This window comes from Limanda limanda, chromosome 22 (genome assembly GCF_963576545.1).
Source record: "Limanda limanda chromosome 22, fLimLim1.1, whole genome shotgun sequence".
Lineage (NCBI taxonomy): Eukaryota > Metazoa > Chordata > Actinopteri > Pleuronectiformes > Pleuronectidae > Limanda > Limanda limanda.
Genome location: NC_083657.1, coordinates 13669195 through 13682730, shown reverse-complemented (window position 1 = coordinate 13682730; position 13536 = coordinate 13669195). Strand labels below are relative to the sequence as shown.

The 13536-nt window shown below is 41.7% G+C and overlaps 1 pseudogene; it reads right to left on the bottom strand.

Moving 5' to 3' along the window:
* Nucleotides 1–4988: 4988 nt before the first annotated feature.
* LOC133028836 (uncharacterized) lies at nt 4989–12255 on the bottom strand (annotated as a pseudogene).
* Nucleotides 12256–13536: the final 1281 nt, after the last annotated feature.

The following is a 13536-nucleotide window of genomic DNA, read 5'->3' as shown; positions in this document are numbered from 1 at the left end:
ACCCCCCCTTCTTTTGTTTTGAGGGGGGCGCTTTGAGGCTGCAGACAAATTTGACACCTTGATGTTTGTTCTGACAGGCTCGGTTGCACCAACTGCTGCCTTGACAGTGACAACAGTTTCCCAAGCCACCTGTGACATCTTCCTGATCTGCTGCATTGAAGGTTTTCCTTCCTGTGTCATCAGTACAACGTGTGTGCGTATACATGGATGTAAGTTACGTAAGAAAATGGTCTTGAAGGTGGGATCTTCTTCTAGTCCTGGTGTGTTCTTTCCCTGAAAATAAACATGCCTCAAGCGTTTGAAATAATCCTTGGGATTTTCACGACGTGAGTGTTTAATTTGGGAGGCTGTAACAATGGCTGTTATCACATCAGGAGTAGAAGAGAATTCTTCGACTAGTGCTCGACAGAGCTCTGTGTAGTTACATGCGACGCTGGAAGGAAGTGACTGAATAAACTTGTGAACAGCTGTAGAGCTGGTTTTTAACACAAGTCTAACCTTCTCTCTTTCTGTTGCATTTGGCACATCGCTTAAGCTGAGATCTAGTTCCCTAAAGTAATTATCAATGTTGTTATCACAGTTGTCTGGATCAAATTGTTCAATATCTTTAGCTAGAAACTCAAGCAACTCAAAGCGCGGACACTGTGGGGTCCGGCTGCGTGCATCACCTGCTACAGGTCTCTCTGGTTGAGGGGGAGGTGCTAAAACATTTTGGAATGTTGAAGTCCCCCCTTTCAAGAGTTGTGCATGGAAAAATGTGTCATGCATCAGTGGATGAGAAGTGTATGAGGCACAATGTGTTCTTGAAGATAAACTACATGTGTCATCAATGTCAGTGTCAGAGTCAGTGAGATGGGAAGTTAGGAAGCTGTTACCTCCTCCTGTCAGTGGAGGATCAGAAGGTGACTTAATTCCCAAAGACTTCGGGTCAGATGGGATTTTGTCCCATCTTGGGAGTGAAGAGGGAGTTAACCGTACACTATCGGAGGAGTTTGAATCGGAATAACCAGAATCACTTTGGTTCAAAAACTGATGTGAGGCCGCGCCTTCTAATCTAAGTTTTAACAATTCCTCCTTGTGTGAAATTAGATCTGACTCTGCTGAGTGCAGGTCTTCCAAATAGTGCAGAGTTTTCTTACTAGCAGTCTGGACCTCCTGGAGGAGAAAAGCATTTTGTGCTCTCAGGGAATTTACCTCCTGTTCCATGGCTGCTTTGCTCTGACAGGCAAGGTTGATTTGCCTGTGGAAATTTAGAATCATGCATCTCAACAATGGGCCCTTTGATGCTGTTTGTGCATCACACCTTTCATTAAGAAGTGAATCTATTTCTTTATTGCAATCATTGAAGTTCAGCTTGCTGATGAATTCAGGATAGCCAGGGGTCAGGCTCTGTGCTAGGGAAAAAACAAATTGTTCAACACAGGGGTTCTCCATTGTTGAATCTGAAATTTAAGGATTAGATTTAAGTTTATAAATCAAAAGCCTTGTGGTTGGCTTTTGTGTCGCGATGGCAGACACCTTGTAGTGTGGATTCTATCTTACACTAGCCTAACCAAAACTATGGTGGGTTAAACAGTTCACCAAACTTTTAATAGCACTAACTGATATGCAAGGCAGTAACAGTTAGGGATTCTATAAATTCACAGGGCTGAAAGCACACTGTGGCTCTTTCTCAGGTTCTCTTTATCCAACTTGGGCTGATATGCTAGGCAGTAGCAGCTAGGTACAAGCTCTGTTACATATGGCCGGTGGATCGATATGTCTTAATTCAAAAGCATTTAACAGTTACAGGAAATTTCGCAGCTTGACCAGTTAAAATTTCAACAAAAAACATTCAACTAGAATTATTAGCAATAGGCAATCTTTTAGTGTAACACTATGGGGACTTAAAATGGTAGTTATTAATAATTAATTATTAATAAACATTTAATTTATGTGTAAATTAAATTTTGACCACAATGCACTTGTTTGTAAATACGGTTGAATGTCTACTCTGGTGGCAGACTAGTGGAATTGAATTCAAACCTTTAGCTTGACTGGAAATTCCAAATTCAGTTATTTCTGGCGTTGGTCAAAGCTGAAAAACACATTAATATTGCATAGTCATGAAGTTTTGCCAACTGCACTCTGCCTCACACGGGGCACCATTAATGTTGTGCAATAATGGTTAGGAATGATACCATAAGCTAGTGTGCCTTTAGGCGTTCAATAAATTTGGTTATCAAAAATAGAAAAATAAAACATTAATATATAAAATATTAATATTAAATCATAACTTTAGTTTGACTAAGTTCTCGCGGGGCACCACCCTTCATAGAAGGGAAAAGATAGCCAATTTATTGATTAAGATCAGTCTCATTTAGATCTAGTTCAATTAGAAATCTTAATATTTACTATTAAAGACTATATAATGAACAGTTAAGGTTTATAGAGTTCTTGACAGTGTAGAGGTTGGCAAACTTCACTTATGCAACATTAATGACAGGACAAGGTTAAAAGAAAGCATTTATTATAAACATAATAAGTATAAAACACCAATTACTAAACAATATACTAACTAATAAAGATGTGTGTGTGGGTGTGTGTGTGTGTGTGTGTGTGTGAGGGTCTCTCTGGTGGCAAACAAAGAGAGTCACACCTTCCTGTGATCTTTTAAGATCTCTAAGCTAGCAGGCCCCCCCCCTCCTTCTGGTCGGGGGACGTAGCTAAGTAGGTGAAGAGATATGCGGGGTCTGTGAGAATGCTAATCAGAAAATGGCAGGGTCTGTGTTGAGCCCGACTTCGTTAACCTTGATTTAACTTGTAATACAATATCACCACATATATCAAACTTATAAACACCACACAGAATCAAATAAACAGTCTTGCTTAGCCTAGTAAAATTATTAAGCCCAGATTATGTTACCAGTCCAAGGACAGGGAGAAAGTTGCTGTGCAGTTCGGGTAGCAGTTCTGGCTTTTGAAGTCTCTGGTTCGTGTGGTCTCTGCTTCCGCGGTTCTGTTGAGCTGTGCAGTTCAGTTGCTTATTGAAGCCGTAGTTCTTACCTGCAGGACATCGAGTCGCTGCAAGGAGTTTAGAAGAAGCTTGAGATGCGTGGAGGTTTTCTTGAGAAGATGACCTGGAAGCTCGACCTTTGACCTCCAGTTGTTGGAAAGAGAATATTTGAGCTGGAGGAATCCGGTTCCTCCACTCGCCGATGCAGGAGGAAAGGCCAGCGGCCTGCTGTCCTCAGTGGTGGTCGGTGTAGAAGAGCGCTGCTGGAGCAGCCTTCGGCCCTCCGAGGGGTTGGAGAAAGAGAAGGACTTTGGGGGAGGCCTGCTATTATATAGGCCCAGTGGCCTCCAGGTCATGTGGCCAGATTTGACCAATTGGCAGCTGATCCTGGTAGAAATTCGCACCTATGTGCGAAGATGCTGAAACAAAGGGGACATGTTGCCTCCTGGGAGACGGAGTTATTTGACCTTCTCAGGACAAAGAGAACACATTGCACTCTGGGAGATTGAGTATTCTCCAGCCCATGCGGCTTGTCAGGACAAAGGACATGTGCTTTCAGGTTTTTACTTTGAATACAGGCCTGAAAGAGAGACCTGCCTTTTTGCACAAAAACCATGTCCCAACACCAGTCTTCCTGTAGTTGTGGCAGATGAGTAATGTCTTAGACACGCAGGGGATTAAATGAAGTTCTGTCAGACAACTTGCGTGCAAATGTTTATTGAAGCAGTAGAACAGGTCATTGTTTGAGGACTAAAGGCTCCGACTTAATCACTCCCCCAGATATGATTACCTAGATATGATGGAAGTGATGAACAAACAATCATAACCTACAGGTGGGTGCTGGGGTGTCGGAGGGGCTGAAGCAAATGGCAGCAATAGTGACACAGCAGCTGTTGTATTTCTGAAACGACTCTGTAGCAGTGAATTAGTCAGAGTCAACCTTTGGCCCAAACCCTTGACCACCCTGTCACTTCCTGTCAAACAAGTGACGTTCCACCAGACTGCAGACTTCCACCTGGGTGATGGTGGTAACAGATTTCAATTTAATTGAAGATGTGTATCATGGTGGTGACGTATATTCTGGTCGGCCGAGAGGTCGCCGTGTTGTTGTAGAAGTTGATGATGAAGGGAAGGACCGCGGACCCAGTACTTACAAGTAAAATGATGTTTATTAAACAAAGTAGTACAGGTCAGGACGAGCTCTAGAGACTCGGAGAAACCACACAGCCAAATGGTGAAGTCTGAAGTCTCCCTGCAGAGCAAGAAGTTTTATAGGTTGGAGGTGGGACCCCAAACCTAGAGATAACATTACATCACACAACAGGGTCTTCAGCCTAAATAAGGACATGTTTAGTATCTTGTAGTGTAAGGCGTCTTCATTGTACAGGTCGAAAGTATTCTCTGGGGGAGAGAGTTAACGCATACATTCCATACCCTCTGGGAAAGTGTTTAACGAGTGTAAGAGTTTGAGAATCAACACTGAAGATGGTAACATGTCATCGTGGTTTATGACCATGTTCAAAAGAGTTATCTAGCTAAAATACACCACAGTGGCATCTGATCTTGGTGATGGATAGTGATCGTAAAGGGGGACCCTGATATTAGATAGTGGTGGTGGATCATGATTACAACAATACTGCTTGATAAACAATATGAGCAGAAAATCTCCTGCTTTGTTCATGTATGAAAGGCAAACACTGCAGGAAGTCCGGCCCCCATTCTCCGGACATCCCCCTGAGGTTGTGACTAAAACAAAATTCTGGACAGTCATCAACACCTTTTCCAGCCTTTTGCCGTTTTACTTTTGCATCAAGATACACATGTACAATGAGAAGATAAAGAGTTGAGTTTAAGTATGATTTTAAATTGTGGCATAGATATCACAATTATTTTTCACAACATCTTGTCACAGTGATGGCAACTGCTCCCATCCACAAGCAGCACAAAAGCCCAAAAGCAGACTGACGACAACGCCTCAGTTCATCTCTGAGCTTCAGTTCCGGTGGTTTCTTGAGTGCTTGGTGGTGGCGTAGACAACATTAGGCTCCGGCTCTCTCTCTCTAGCCGGCCTTCTGCTCCGCTCTGCTCTTGGAAGGAAACTCAGTCCTGCGTAGTTCAGGTCGTCAGAGCCCACATTCTGTAAATGGAAGTATTCAATGACTTATATCACCCTGAGCTCTCTGTGTGTCATTACATGAAACCACTACTTGATGACTGAAAGACTTGGATCAATGTTAATTTATGGTTCAAGTTTGATTACCTTACTGTCTTGTGGATCCTGTGCCTCTTTATGTGCTAAGTGACAGAAACAATACATCTTGTCAGGAGTCAGGGAGCTTTCAATTGGCCAAGTTGCAATAAAAACACATAAATACCTGTATGAAGTTTCCAGATTTTAAGAACCAGAGCGAAGATGATTATAATAAGGATGATAATCAGACCACCCATGAGGATCTCGATGATCAGATTTGCTTGTTCATCAGACTGTTCTACAAGAAAGATACATTTTTTCACTTTACTTTTCACCTCATCTTTAAAGCATCAGACAATAAATAACAAAACACTTGAGCATACATCAGTGTGATTACAACTACCTCAAATGACAGAAACCATCTATCCTATTTTGGTCCATATCCAATTTGCTATCATGGAGGGGGCTTTTGCCTAACTTTCATGGTGCTGTCATGTTGTTCATCTTTTTATACAGTCTATGGTGCAGACAAATGCTATCACCATCACAAAGTCTTCAGCAGTGATTACATTTCTTTAGATCTTAACATGCAATAATTTTCTTATCAACTACTAACGTTGTATAAAACAAACAGGAAAATATAATTTGATGTGTATTTTAACTTTTCAGTTTGATCCATGTCCCATCCACTAACACGGAGGAATCAAAGTTTACGACCTATATGGCAGCCAGCCACTATGGGGCGATCAAGACGCTTCGGCTTCTTTTTGCAGGAACTTAGTATTAGTTTAGTTCAGACCAGGTCTTTAATGTCTATTTAAAGCATAAAATCTATTTCCCCTATAACAAAACAAAGGCAAAACACTGCAGCGATCTTACCTTTAACCTTTAAATACGTTGCACTGTAAACTGCTGGAAATTTTCTGGAGTCGGTTTTCCGAGTTATAGCCACATATATAGAGTCCGGAGTCAGATAAATCCACTTGTTTGATTTGGAGAAAGACGCTACTGACGTTGGACTTCATGCTGAACTTTTCTTCTTCAAACCCATCGAAGTACGATGCAACTGTGTCATGAGAGAGCATGGAGGAGATGAGGCTGGTGTTGGATCCGTTCTCCAGTCTGAACCATGATATGTGAGAGGGGGAACTGGCGTAGTTGGTACACAGCAGCGTGACCTCTTCACCGGTCTGGACTTCCACAACGTGAAATTCACAACGTGAGACAGAGATCCAACCTGAAACAAACAAGATTCTGACATTTTCCCGTTTTGGGTAGAGAGGCTGTTTTAAGGGAAATCTTGCAGGGTGAAGTTTTTTCTGGAGACGGATGATGTCAAAAATATTAATCATCATTTTACCTGATGCATCGGGGGAGAAAGGAGTATTATAAGACTTCAAAGTCAAGATGCCTACATAGCTTGAGTCAATTTGTGGAGTGTCTCTCTATCTGTCTTAGGCTAACTGCTGTTTTGTCTAAACACTAAGTCCGACAGATACGGCAAAAGAGGCCTAATAACAAAGTGGATGAAGGAGACTAAGTCAACAAAATGGATTAAAACCATTAAAAATCATAAAAGTTGGCAGGTGAGACATTATTAAAAAATAGATGTACTTACTGAGTATACAGAGTATTGCTGACAGGAGGGTGAAGTTCATTGTCGTGCGCATGGTGCGACAGCACTGCTGTAATGTTCGTCACTGATCTGTGTTTCAAAGACAAGTGGTCTCAGTGTAAAGAGGCGGGGAACAGGCTGACAATACACAGGACTGTCATCATGTATTTGATGCATGGTGCAGAGGATTTTATTATATATTATCAGCTTTCCTCATGCCTGCAATATCACTATTTACATATAAACACTATACATACTATTCTATACATGACCTTTGGGGTTTGTCCAGTCATCTTATGGAGATATTTCACATTTATTAAATTGAAATGGAGCAAATTAAAGTAAATCACAACTTGGTGGAGTTGAATGATTCACTTCCTGCTGGGGTCCTGACGGATGTTTAAAGTGTCACACAGAGTGACCTTCTTAACAGCCAATCAGCTGCAACCTAATTTTTACACTGTTGTCTGCTCTTTTTGCACAAAATGTTCATTTCCCAAGAGCTTTGAGACGATGCACCTGCCTACCTTGGTCTGTGTTATATGTAAGTGTCTGGATCCTGAGTGAGGCTGAAAACTGAATTTTGTCTACTGCTGTGGTAATGTTTTATCTTCTCTTCACCCAGTTCACCTGTCAGGGGTGATCCAGGCGGCTGCAGTCGAGCAGGACACTGGTGTTGTATCGGTCAGCGTTGGGGACAACGTGACTCTACGCTGCTCCTACGACAGTCAGGTGTTGACGCACTTCTCCTGGTACAGACAAACCTTAGGATTCAGACCGGAGCTCCTGTCTAGTGTTAACAAACATGATGAGCCGTCTAAAGTCTTCCACTGGTTGGAGGAGAATCCTCGTTTCTCTGTGCGGAGGGAGGAAGGGAAGAATCATTTACACATCTCTGACGTCCAACTCTCAGATTCGGCTTCGTACTTCTGCGGGGGCTCGCACTCCAACATGTTGGATTTTGGAGAGGGGGTCTTTTTAAGTGTCAGAGGTTGGTGGGGGCTTTTACATTCCTTTGCATGTCATTGGTCGTTAGATATTATAATTAATGATTTATCGCTGGAAGTATCATCCGGATTGCTAGTATTCCAATCTTAGTTGTTTTTCTCTAGTTGAACGCATCTCTGTACCGGGGTCTCCCTCACACAGCTGTTCATACCACCTGCAGAGGACCGACCTCAGGGCCTCTGATGCCGGGACCTACTACTGCGCTGTGGCCTCCTGTGGCGAGATACTGTTCGGCAGCGGAAGCGAGCTGCTGGTCCCAGACAACCAAACGGCACAGATGAGAACCTTGGTTTGGCTCTCCATCACTAGAACTGGGATTCTTTTGCTGTGTCTCACTGTTTGTCTCTTGGTTTACTTCACAAACGGCTCAGTTCGTCCTTAAAGCTCTGACTTCAGCAGGTGATTTCAACTACAAGGTTGAGCGTGTAAGATTTCGGGGAAAGGGGTCTATTGGCAGAGAGTGAATATAAAATAATCCCACTGATATTTTCACTTGTGTGTTTCATCTGAATTGCTCAAATTTTTCTTTTCTTTATCCTAGAATTGGCCCTTACAATCAAATACTTTGAATCCTATCAGGAGTGGGTCCTCTCTCCGGAGGCCGCCATGTTTTAACTGTAGCCCTGAGTTGACAAACTAAACACTGTTTGAGTTTTTAGAACAATTGAAGCTACCACAGGTTCTCTTTCATGTTTGGAAGGGGAGGGTGAGGTGAGGGATATCCATCTGCAATATGCGACTTCACCAGTAGATGTCACTAAATTCTACACACTGAACCTTTAATGCTTCCATCACAGTTCAAAAATATCACAGGCAAAATGTGAAATGTTAGATTCATTATTTGTTTTTTTGCCATTTGACACTCCTTAATAAAACTGTGAAGTTATTTTCATGCTTGTTTTAAACATGCTTTTTGATTAAGCTTGTTATTGCTTGTTACACAAATATAAAAATATAGACATGTACATGTGTACATAGCAACGAAAAATAAATAAATTAGAAAAAGCTACAAAACAAACAAACAGGGGTTATCATTTATTGCGACACCTGATGTTGATTTACTGAGCGAACAAAATCATCTGATACATAAATCAGGGACGGGAGATGGGTGATGCTGAACCTATCAAATCCAATAATTCATGGCCCTTCAATAAGTCTATGCAATTGCTGTGGCAATTCATAAGTACAACATTTAAGTGTAACATTTCAGATTGATTACAATAAGTCAAAGTGGTTCAGCAAGAATAAAAAACACAGAAGTTTAAGACATTTTTCAATTATTTATTTCCATCTGTGACAACAACTGATTGGTGAAGGCAACATCTCCTTGAGAAGAGAAAACAAACGGTTTAATTCAGACTTAATAAACATATTTCTTCCCTCATGAAGTCACATCACAAGTAGAAGCTTCAAGCTTCATCGTGCATGAGGCTCCTCAGGTGGCCGTCCCTGTTCTCTGTTTCAGCCACGTGACGCCACGCTGCTTCACAGCGACCAATGTGAGCTGATCACTTCTTCAAACCCCACTGGAGAAACCAAACATGAGAAAACCCAGGTGACATCATCAGGGTGGAGAAGACATTCTGCATGCACATGACGCAGAATGGATTTGTAAAGATTTCTAAAGTTGGTGAAATTTCCCTTTAAATGGATTACAGATTGTTAACCCTCCCTCGCGGTGCAGTGAACAAACCAACCTCAAGCTACTGATCTGGGGACATCCTGTTTCAAACCGCAGAGACACAAACAAACGAGAGGGTCTGAGAACTTTTCTCTTGTTGCCTCTTACACCTTGTGACAGAAAGTTGAATTATCCACCTACGTAAAATTCTCTTGAGCCTTTCATGTGCACATATCGTACACTAGTGCAGTGCCTGTTGTAAACGTGCGTGTTTGGAGTGAGCTGTTCGCTTGTGATGCAATGAAGCTGATGCGCATCCATGATCAAGCGGATTGTGTTTCCAATTTTACAGTCAGTGTGAATAGTAGTTTGAATTTGCTGTATTACTGTCACCTGTGTGATTGAGTCATAAGTTTGAATTATTTACTTTCCTGGTTATTTTGTCACACTGTACATGTCGGCTATTTCACAAGATTCAGTCAACTTTTCAAAATAAAAGCTTTGTTATTCAGCTCAGTATAAAGCATTACAGCAACCGAAATAAACGCTGTACTTAAAAAAAAAAAAAAGGGACAAATAACCAAACAGGAAGTGATATATGAATGTTGTTGCAATGACACAAAAAAATCCTGTCATGGGTCACACTATATAATAGAAATCAGTCGTATAAACATCCCTTCGTTGCACACAGCATTTGTTGTAAAGATGACCTCTCTTTGTTTAACACTTCAGTCTTCCTGTGTTAGAGCGACAGGACTTCATTTTCCACCAGCGGAAACCTGCTCACAGTCACAGTGCTCTCACCTTACTCTCCACCACAGAGAGTCAGAGCAAGTCAAACACTGACAAGTGGCCAGTTTGAAGGCTGCACCGTCCGTTTATGTTTTCGGTTCGAGGAAGTTATAGATCAGAGGAGACTTTTGAGCATGATCTGTTTTTTTGTTTTTTCGTGGTTGCTTTAGCACTGCACACCTATATTGTTTTTTTGAGATATGCATCTCTGAGTTCCCTGAGGCCCCCAACGTCTTCACTTCAGAAAGGTGGAGTTAGTATCAAATGACCCCGCCTCATTACAGGTAACATTTTTGGTTGGTGCACAAGGTTGTGTTAACACTTCTGGCCACAAGTAAATTACAAAAAACTGTTTGTATCTGACATTTGGTCACCATGTTTCCAACAGATAGCTGTGGTCTGTGAATAATGAAAGCTCAGCTTCATGAGAAAGCTCACGCTTCAGCAGGATGCACGTCGTCCCCTGTTACCTGCACTACTTTGAATGCAGAGACACAGTAGAAATGACTCATGCACACACAAAATAAAATTAAACTTGTTTTATTTAGATGATAGCAAGCTGAAGCTTCACATGTTGCACACGGAGGTAAGCATCTACTTTGCAGGACTGTTCTGATGTCAGTAAAGACATAATGTGGTGATTAAACACAGAGACAAATACAGAAGGTGTCCAGCTCTACTGCCTCACACTCAAGTACACACATTCACTCCAGGTATCATCCCTCTGTCCTCTGGATCTGTTCATCTGTATCTCCCTGTGAGCAATGTAGCAGGGGTCGTTTTCATTCTGCTCATCCTGTGCATGAGAAACAGTCAGTCATGTTGTTGGCCATGACAGACAATGTGCACAAGTGTTTGAACAGTAACACAACAGCTCATCTTTACCTTTGCATTTATTTTGGAGGATGGAGCATGGGGATCTGAAAAGACAGAGTGACTTTTTAATGTCATATCATGATCACTGGGATCATGAGGAACAGATTGTAGCATTTACCTTTAACCCTCATCATGCATATTGAGAAAGCCAGTAGAACACTCAGCAGGGTGGTGATTGTTGAGGTCACACTCAAGAAAACCACCAGTCAGTCCACCTCATCTGCAGAGAGCCAGAGGACAGGAGACGTCACACACTTTTAACTTAAGGAGTAATGATCACTATTCATCACGTAAGACTCACCATCAAACTCCAGCTTGGTCCCGTCTCCAAACACAATGTGTCCACATGCAGCGACAGCACAGTAGTAGGTCCCAGCACGAGAACGGTCCAGTCTCTCCATTGACAAGTTGTAGAAACAGGTGTGTGTTTTTCTGTCGGGTTTCCTCTCACACTGATGGTTCCTGTCCACTTGGGTGTAGATGAGTCCTGGCTGAGGTTCTTCAGAGTTCTTGAACCAGTAAACACTGTGTTCTCCATCACAGGTCCCAGTGTGAACTGTACAGCCGAGAGTCACAGAGCCTCCTGGCTGGATGCTCTCAGACTGATGCACCACAGCCTGGATGTTAGACCCTGAACCTTTCACACTGACAGTGACGCCCTCCATAAACTCAAACACATATCTTTGATCCATTAAACAGTAGTAAGTTGCTGAGTCTGAAAGCTGCAGATTGAAGATATTAAGGTGACTCGCATTACCAATAGTTTCCAGAGTGAAGCGTGAATTGTTCTTGAATTCATTCAATAAGGTAAAATCTTTATAATATTTGTACGTCAATGAGATAATTCGGGGTTTCTTTCTTGGTGTGTGTTTGTACCAATAAATTCTATTGTCAACCCCCTCATAGAAACACTGCAAAGTCAAGTTGTCTCCAACATCAGCTGATACAAATCCACTGTCTTGATCAGTCAAGATAAAATGATGCATCTGAACTAAAGAGAAAAAGGAGAAAAGCAAAATAACTGTTAATGTTATGTGACAGAAATGAAATCGTAATCATCATCAGGACTGACTGAATATTTAAAAAACACACAACTCACCCATTTTCCCAAAGAAGAAACATGTCAGGTAGAGAAAGAACTTCTGAGATGTCATCATGTTGAAATCGACGTGTTGAATGACAAACAGCCCAACACCTTCTCCTCTCTTCAGAGTAAAGACTTGTGTTGATTGGGCAGCAGGGCAACACTGATCACATGATCACTGCTTCCTCTGATATGAATATTTTTTCTCTGAAAAGAATTACATTGTGAGAGACATCTGAAGAAGTTAGAGTACATGATACTACTACTAGTACAATACATTTTTCATATTGCATTTTTCAAAGCACGGTTACAAGTTTATAGTTAATCAAAAAAATATTTAACCCAGACAAAATTTTAAAAGCAATTTATTTTTTCAAAGTTCAAGATCAAACATTTTGGCCTGGATTTGGCTCCACATGTTTACACAGTAAGTCTACTTCTATCTTTTTAATTCACACATATACCTGCTTTGCCCAATCACTCTTTATTCTGCCTCCTGCCAACATGGTGTCATGGTTACACTCACACACACAACCATTTCCTGTTGCATGTTCAAACTCACTTTGTTTTATTTTAATACTAACGCTTGTCTCTGTTTCCTGTAGGCAAGCCCCCGTCCCCCGCCCCCCCCCCCCCCCCTGTGTCTCACATATTGGCTTCCCCTCCCTAATGTGTTTCACCTGTGTGTAGTTTAGCTGATGTCTGTCTGTATATAAGGTCTGTGTCTTCCCCTTGTCCAGGGCCAGTTGGTCTGGTATTGCACGCAGCGTTCCAGTGATCTCACCAAGACTTGTCTCATCTCATGTTTTCTCGACCAGGTTTGCCTGGATTGTTTGACCTGGTTTTTGCCTCACGTTTCAGATACCTTTGTCTGATTTTGACTCCCTGTGTACCGAGCCCTGCCAGGTAATAAAGACCACTCCTTTTTGAGAACTGAACTCTGTCTGCAGCTGTGCTATTGGGTCCAAGTTCTACCACAAAACCTTAAACATGAAACCCTGACACGACTTAATCAGCGTATGGAAAAGTTGTTATGATCAATACGAGGAAAACATCGCACAGTTTTAGTTTTTATTTCAAGAGTTTGCAAATATAGCAAAACAATGTAACTTATTCCCATTAAAAAACTCAATTATACAAAATATAAGCACATATGTAAATATAATACACAGGCAAAAGGAGACCAGCATTGAAACAAAAAGGAAACAAAGGAGGGGACATTTTTTGTGTGATCACCTGCTGACACCACTGACCACTGTTGTACCTGCATGGCCTCCACTGGAGCCAGTTCACATGTAGCAGTGAATCCACACAGCCAATCAGATCTTTAAAAACTCTCAAAGGATATAGGGTT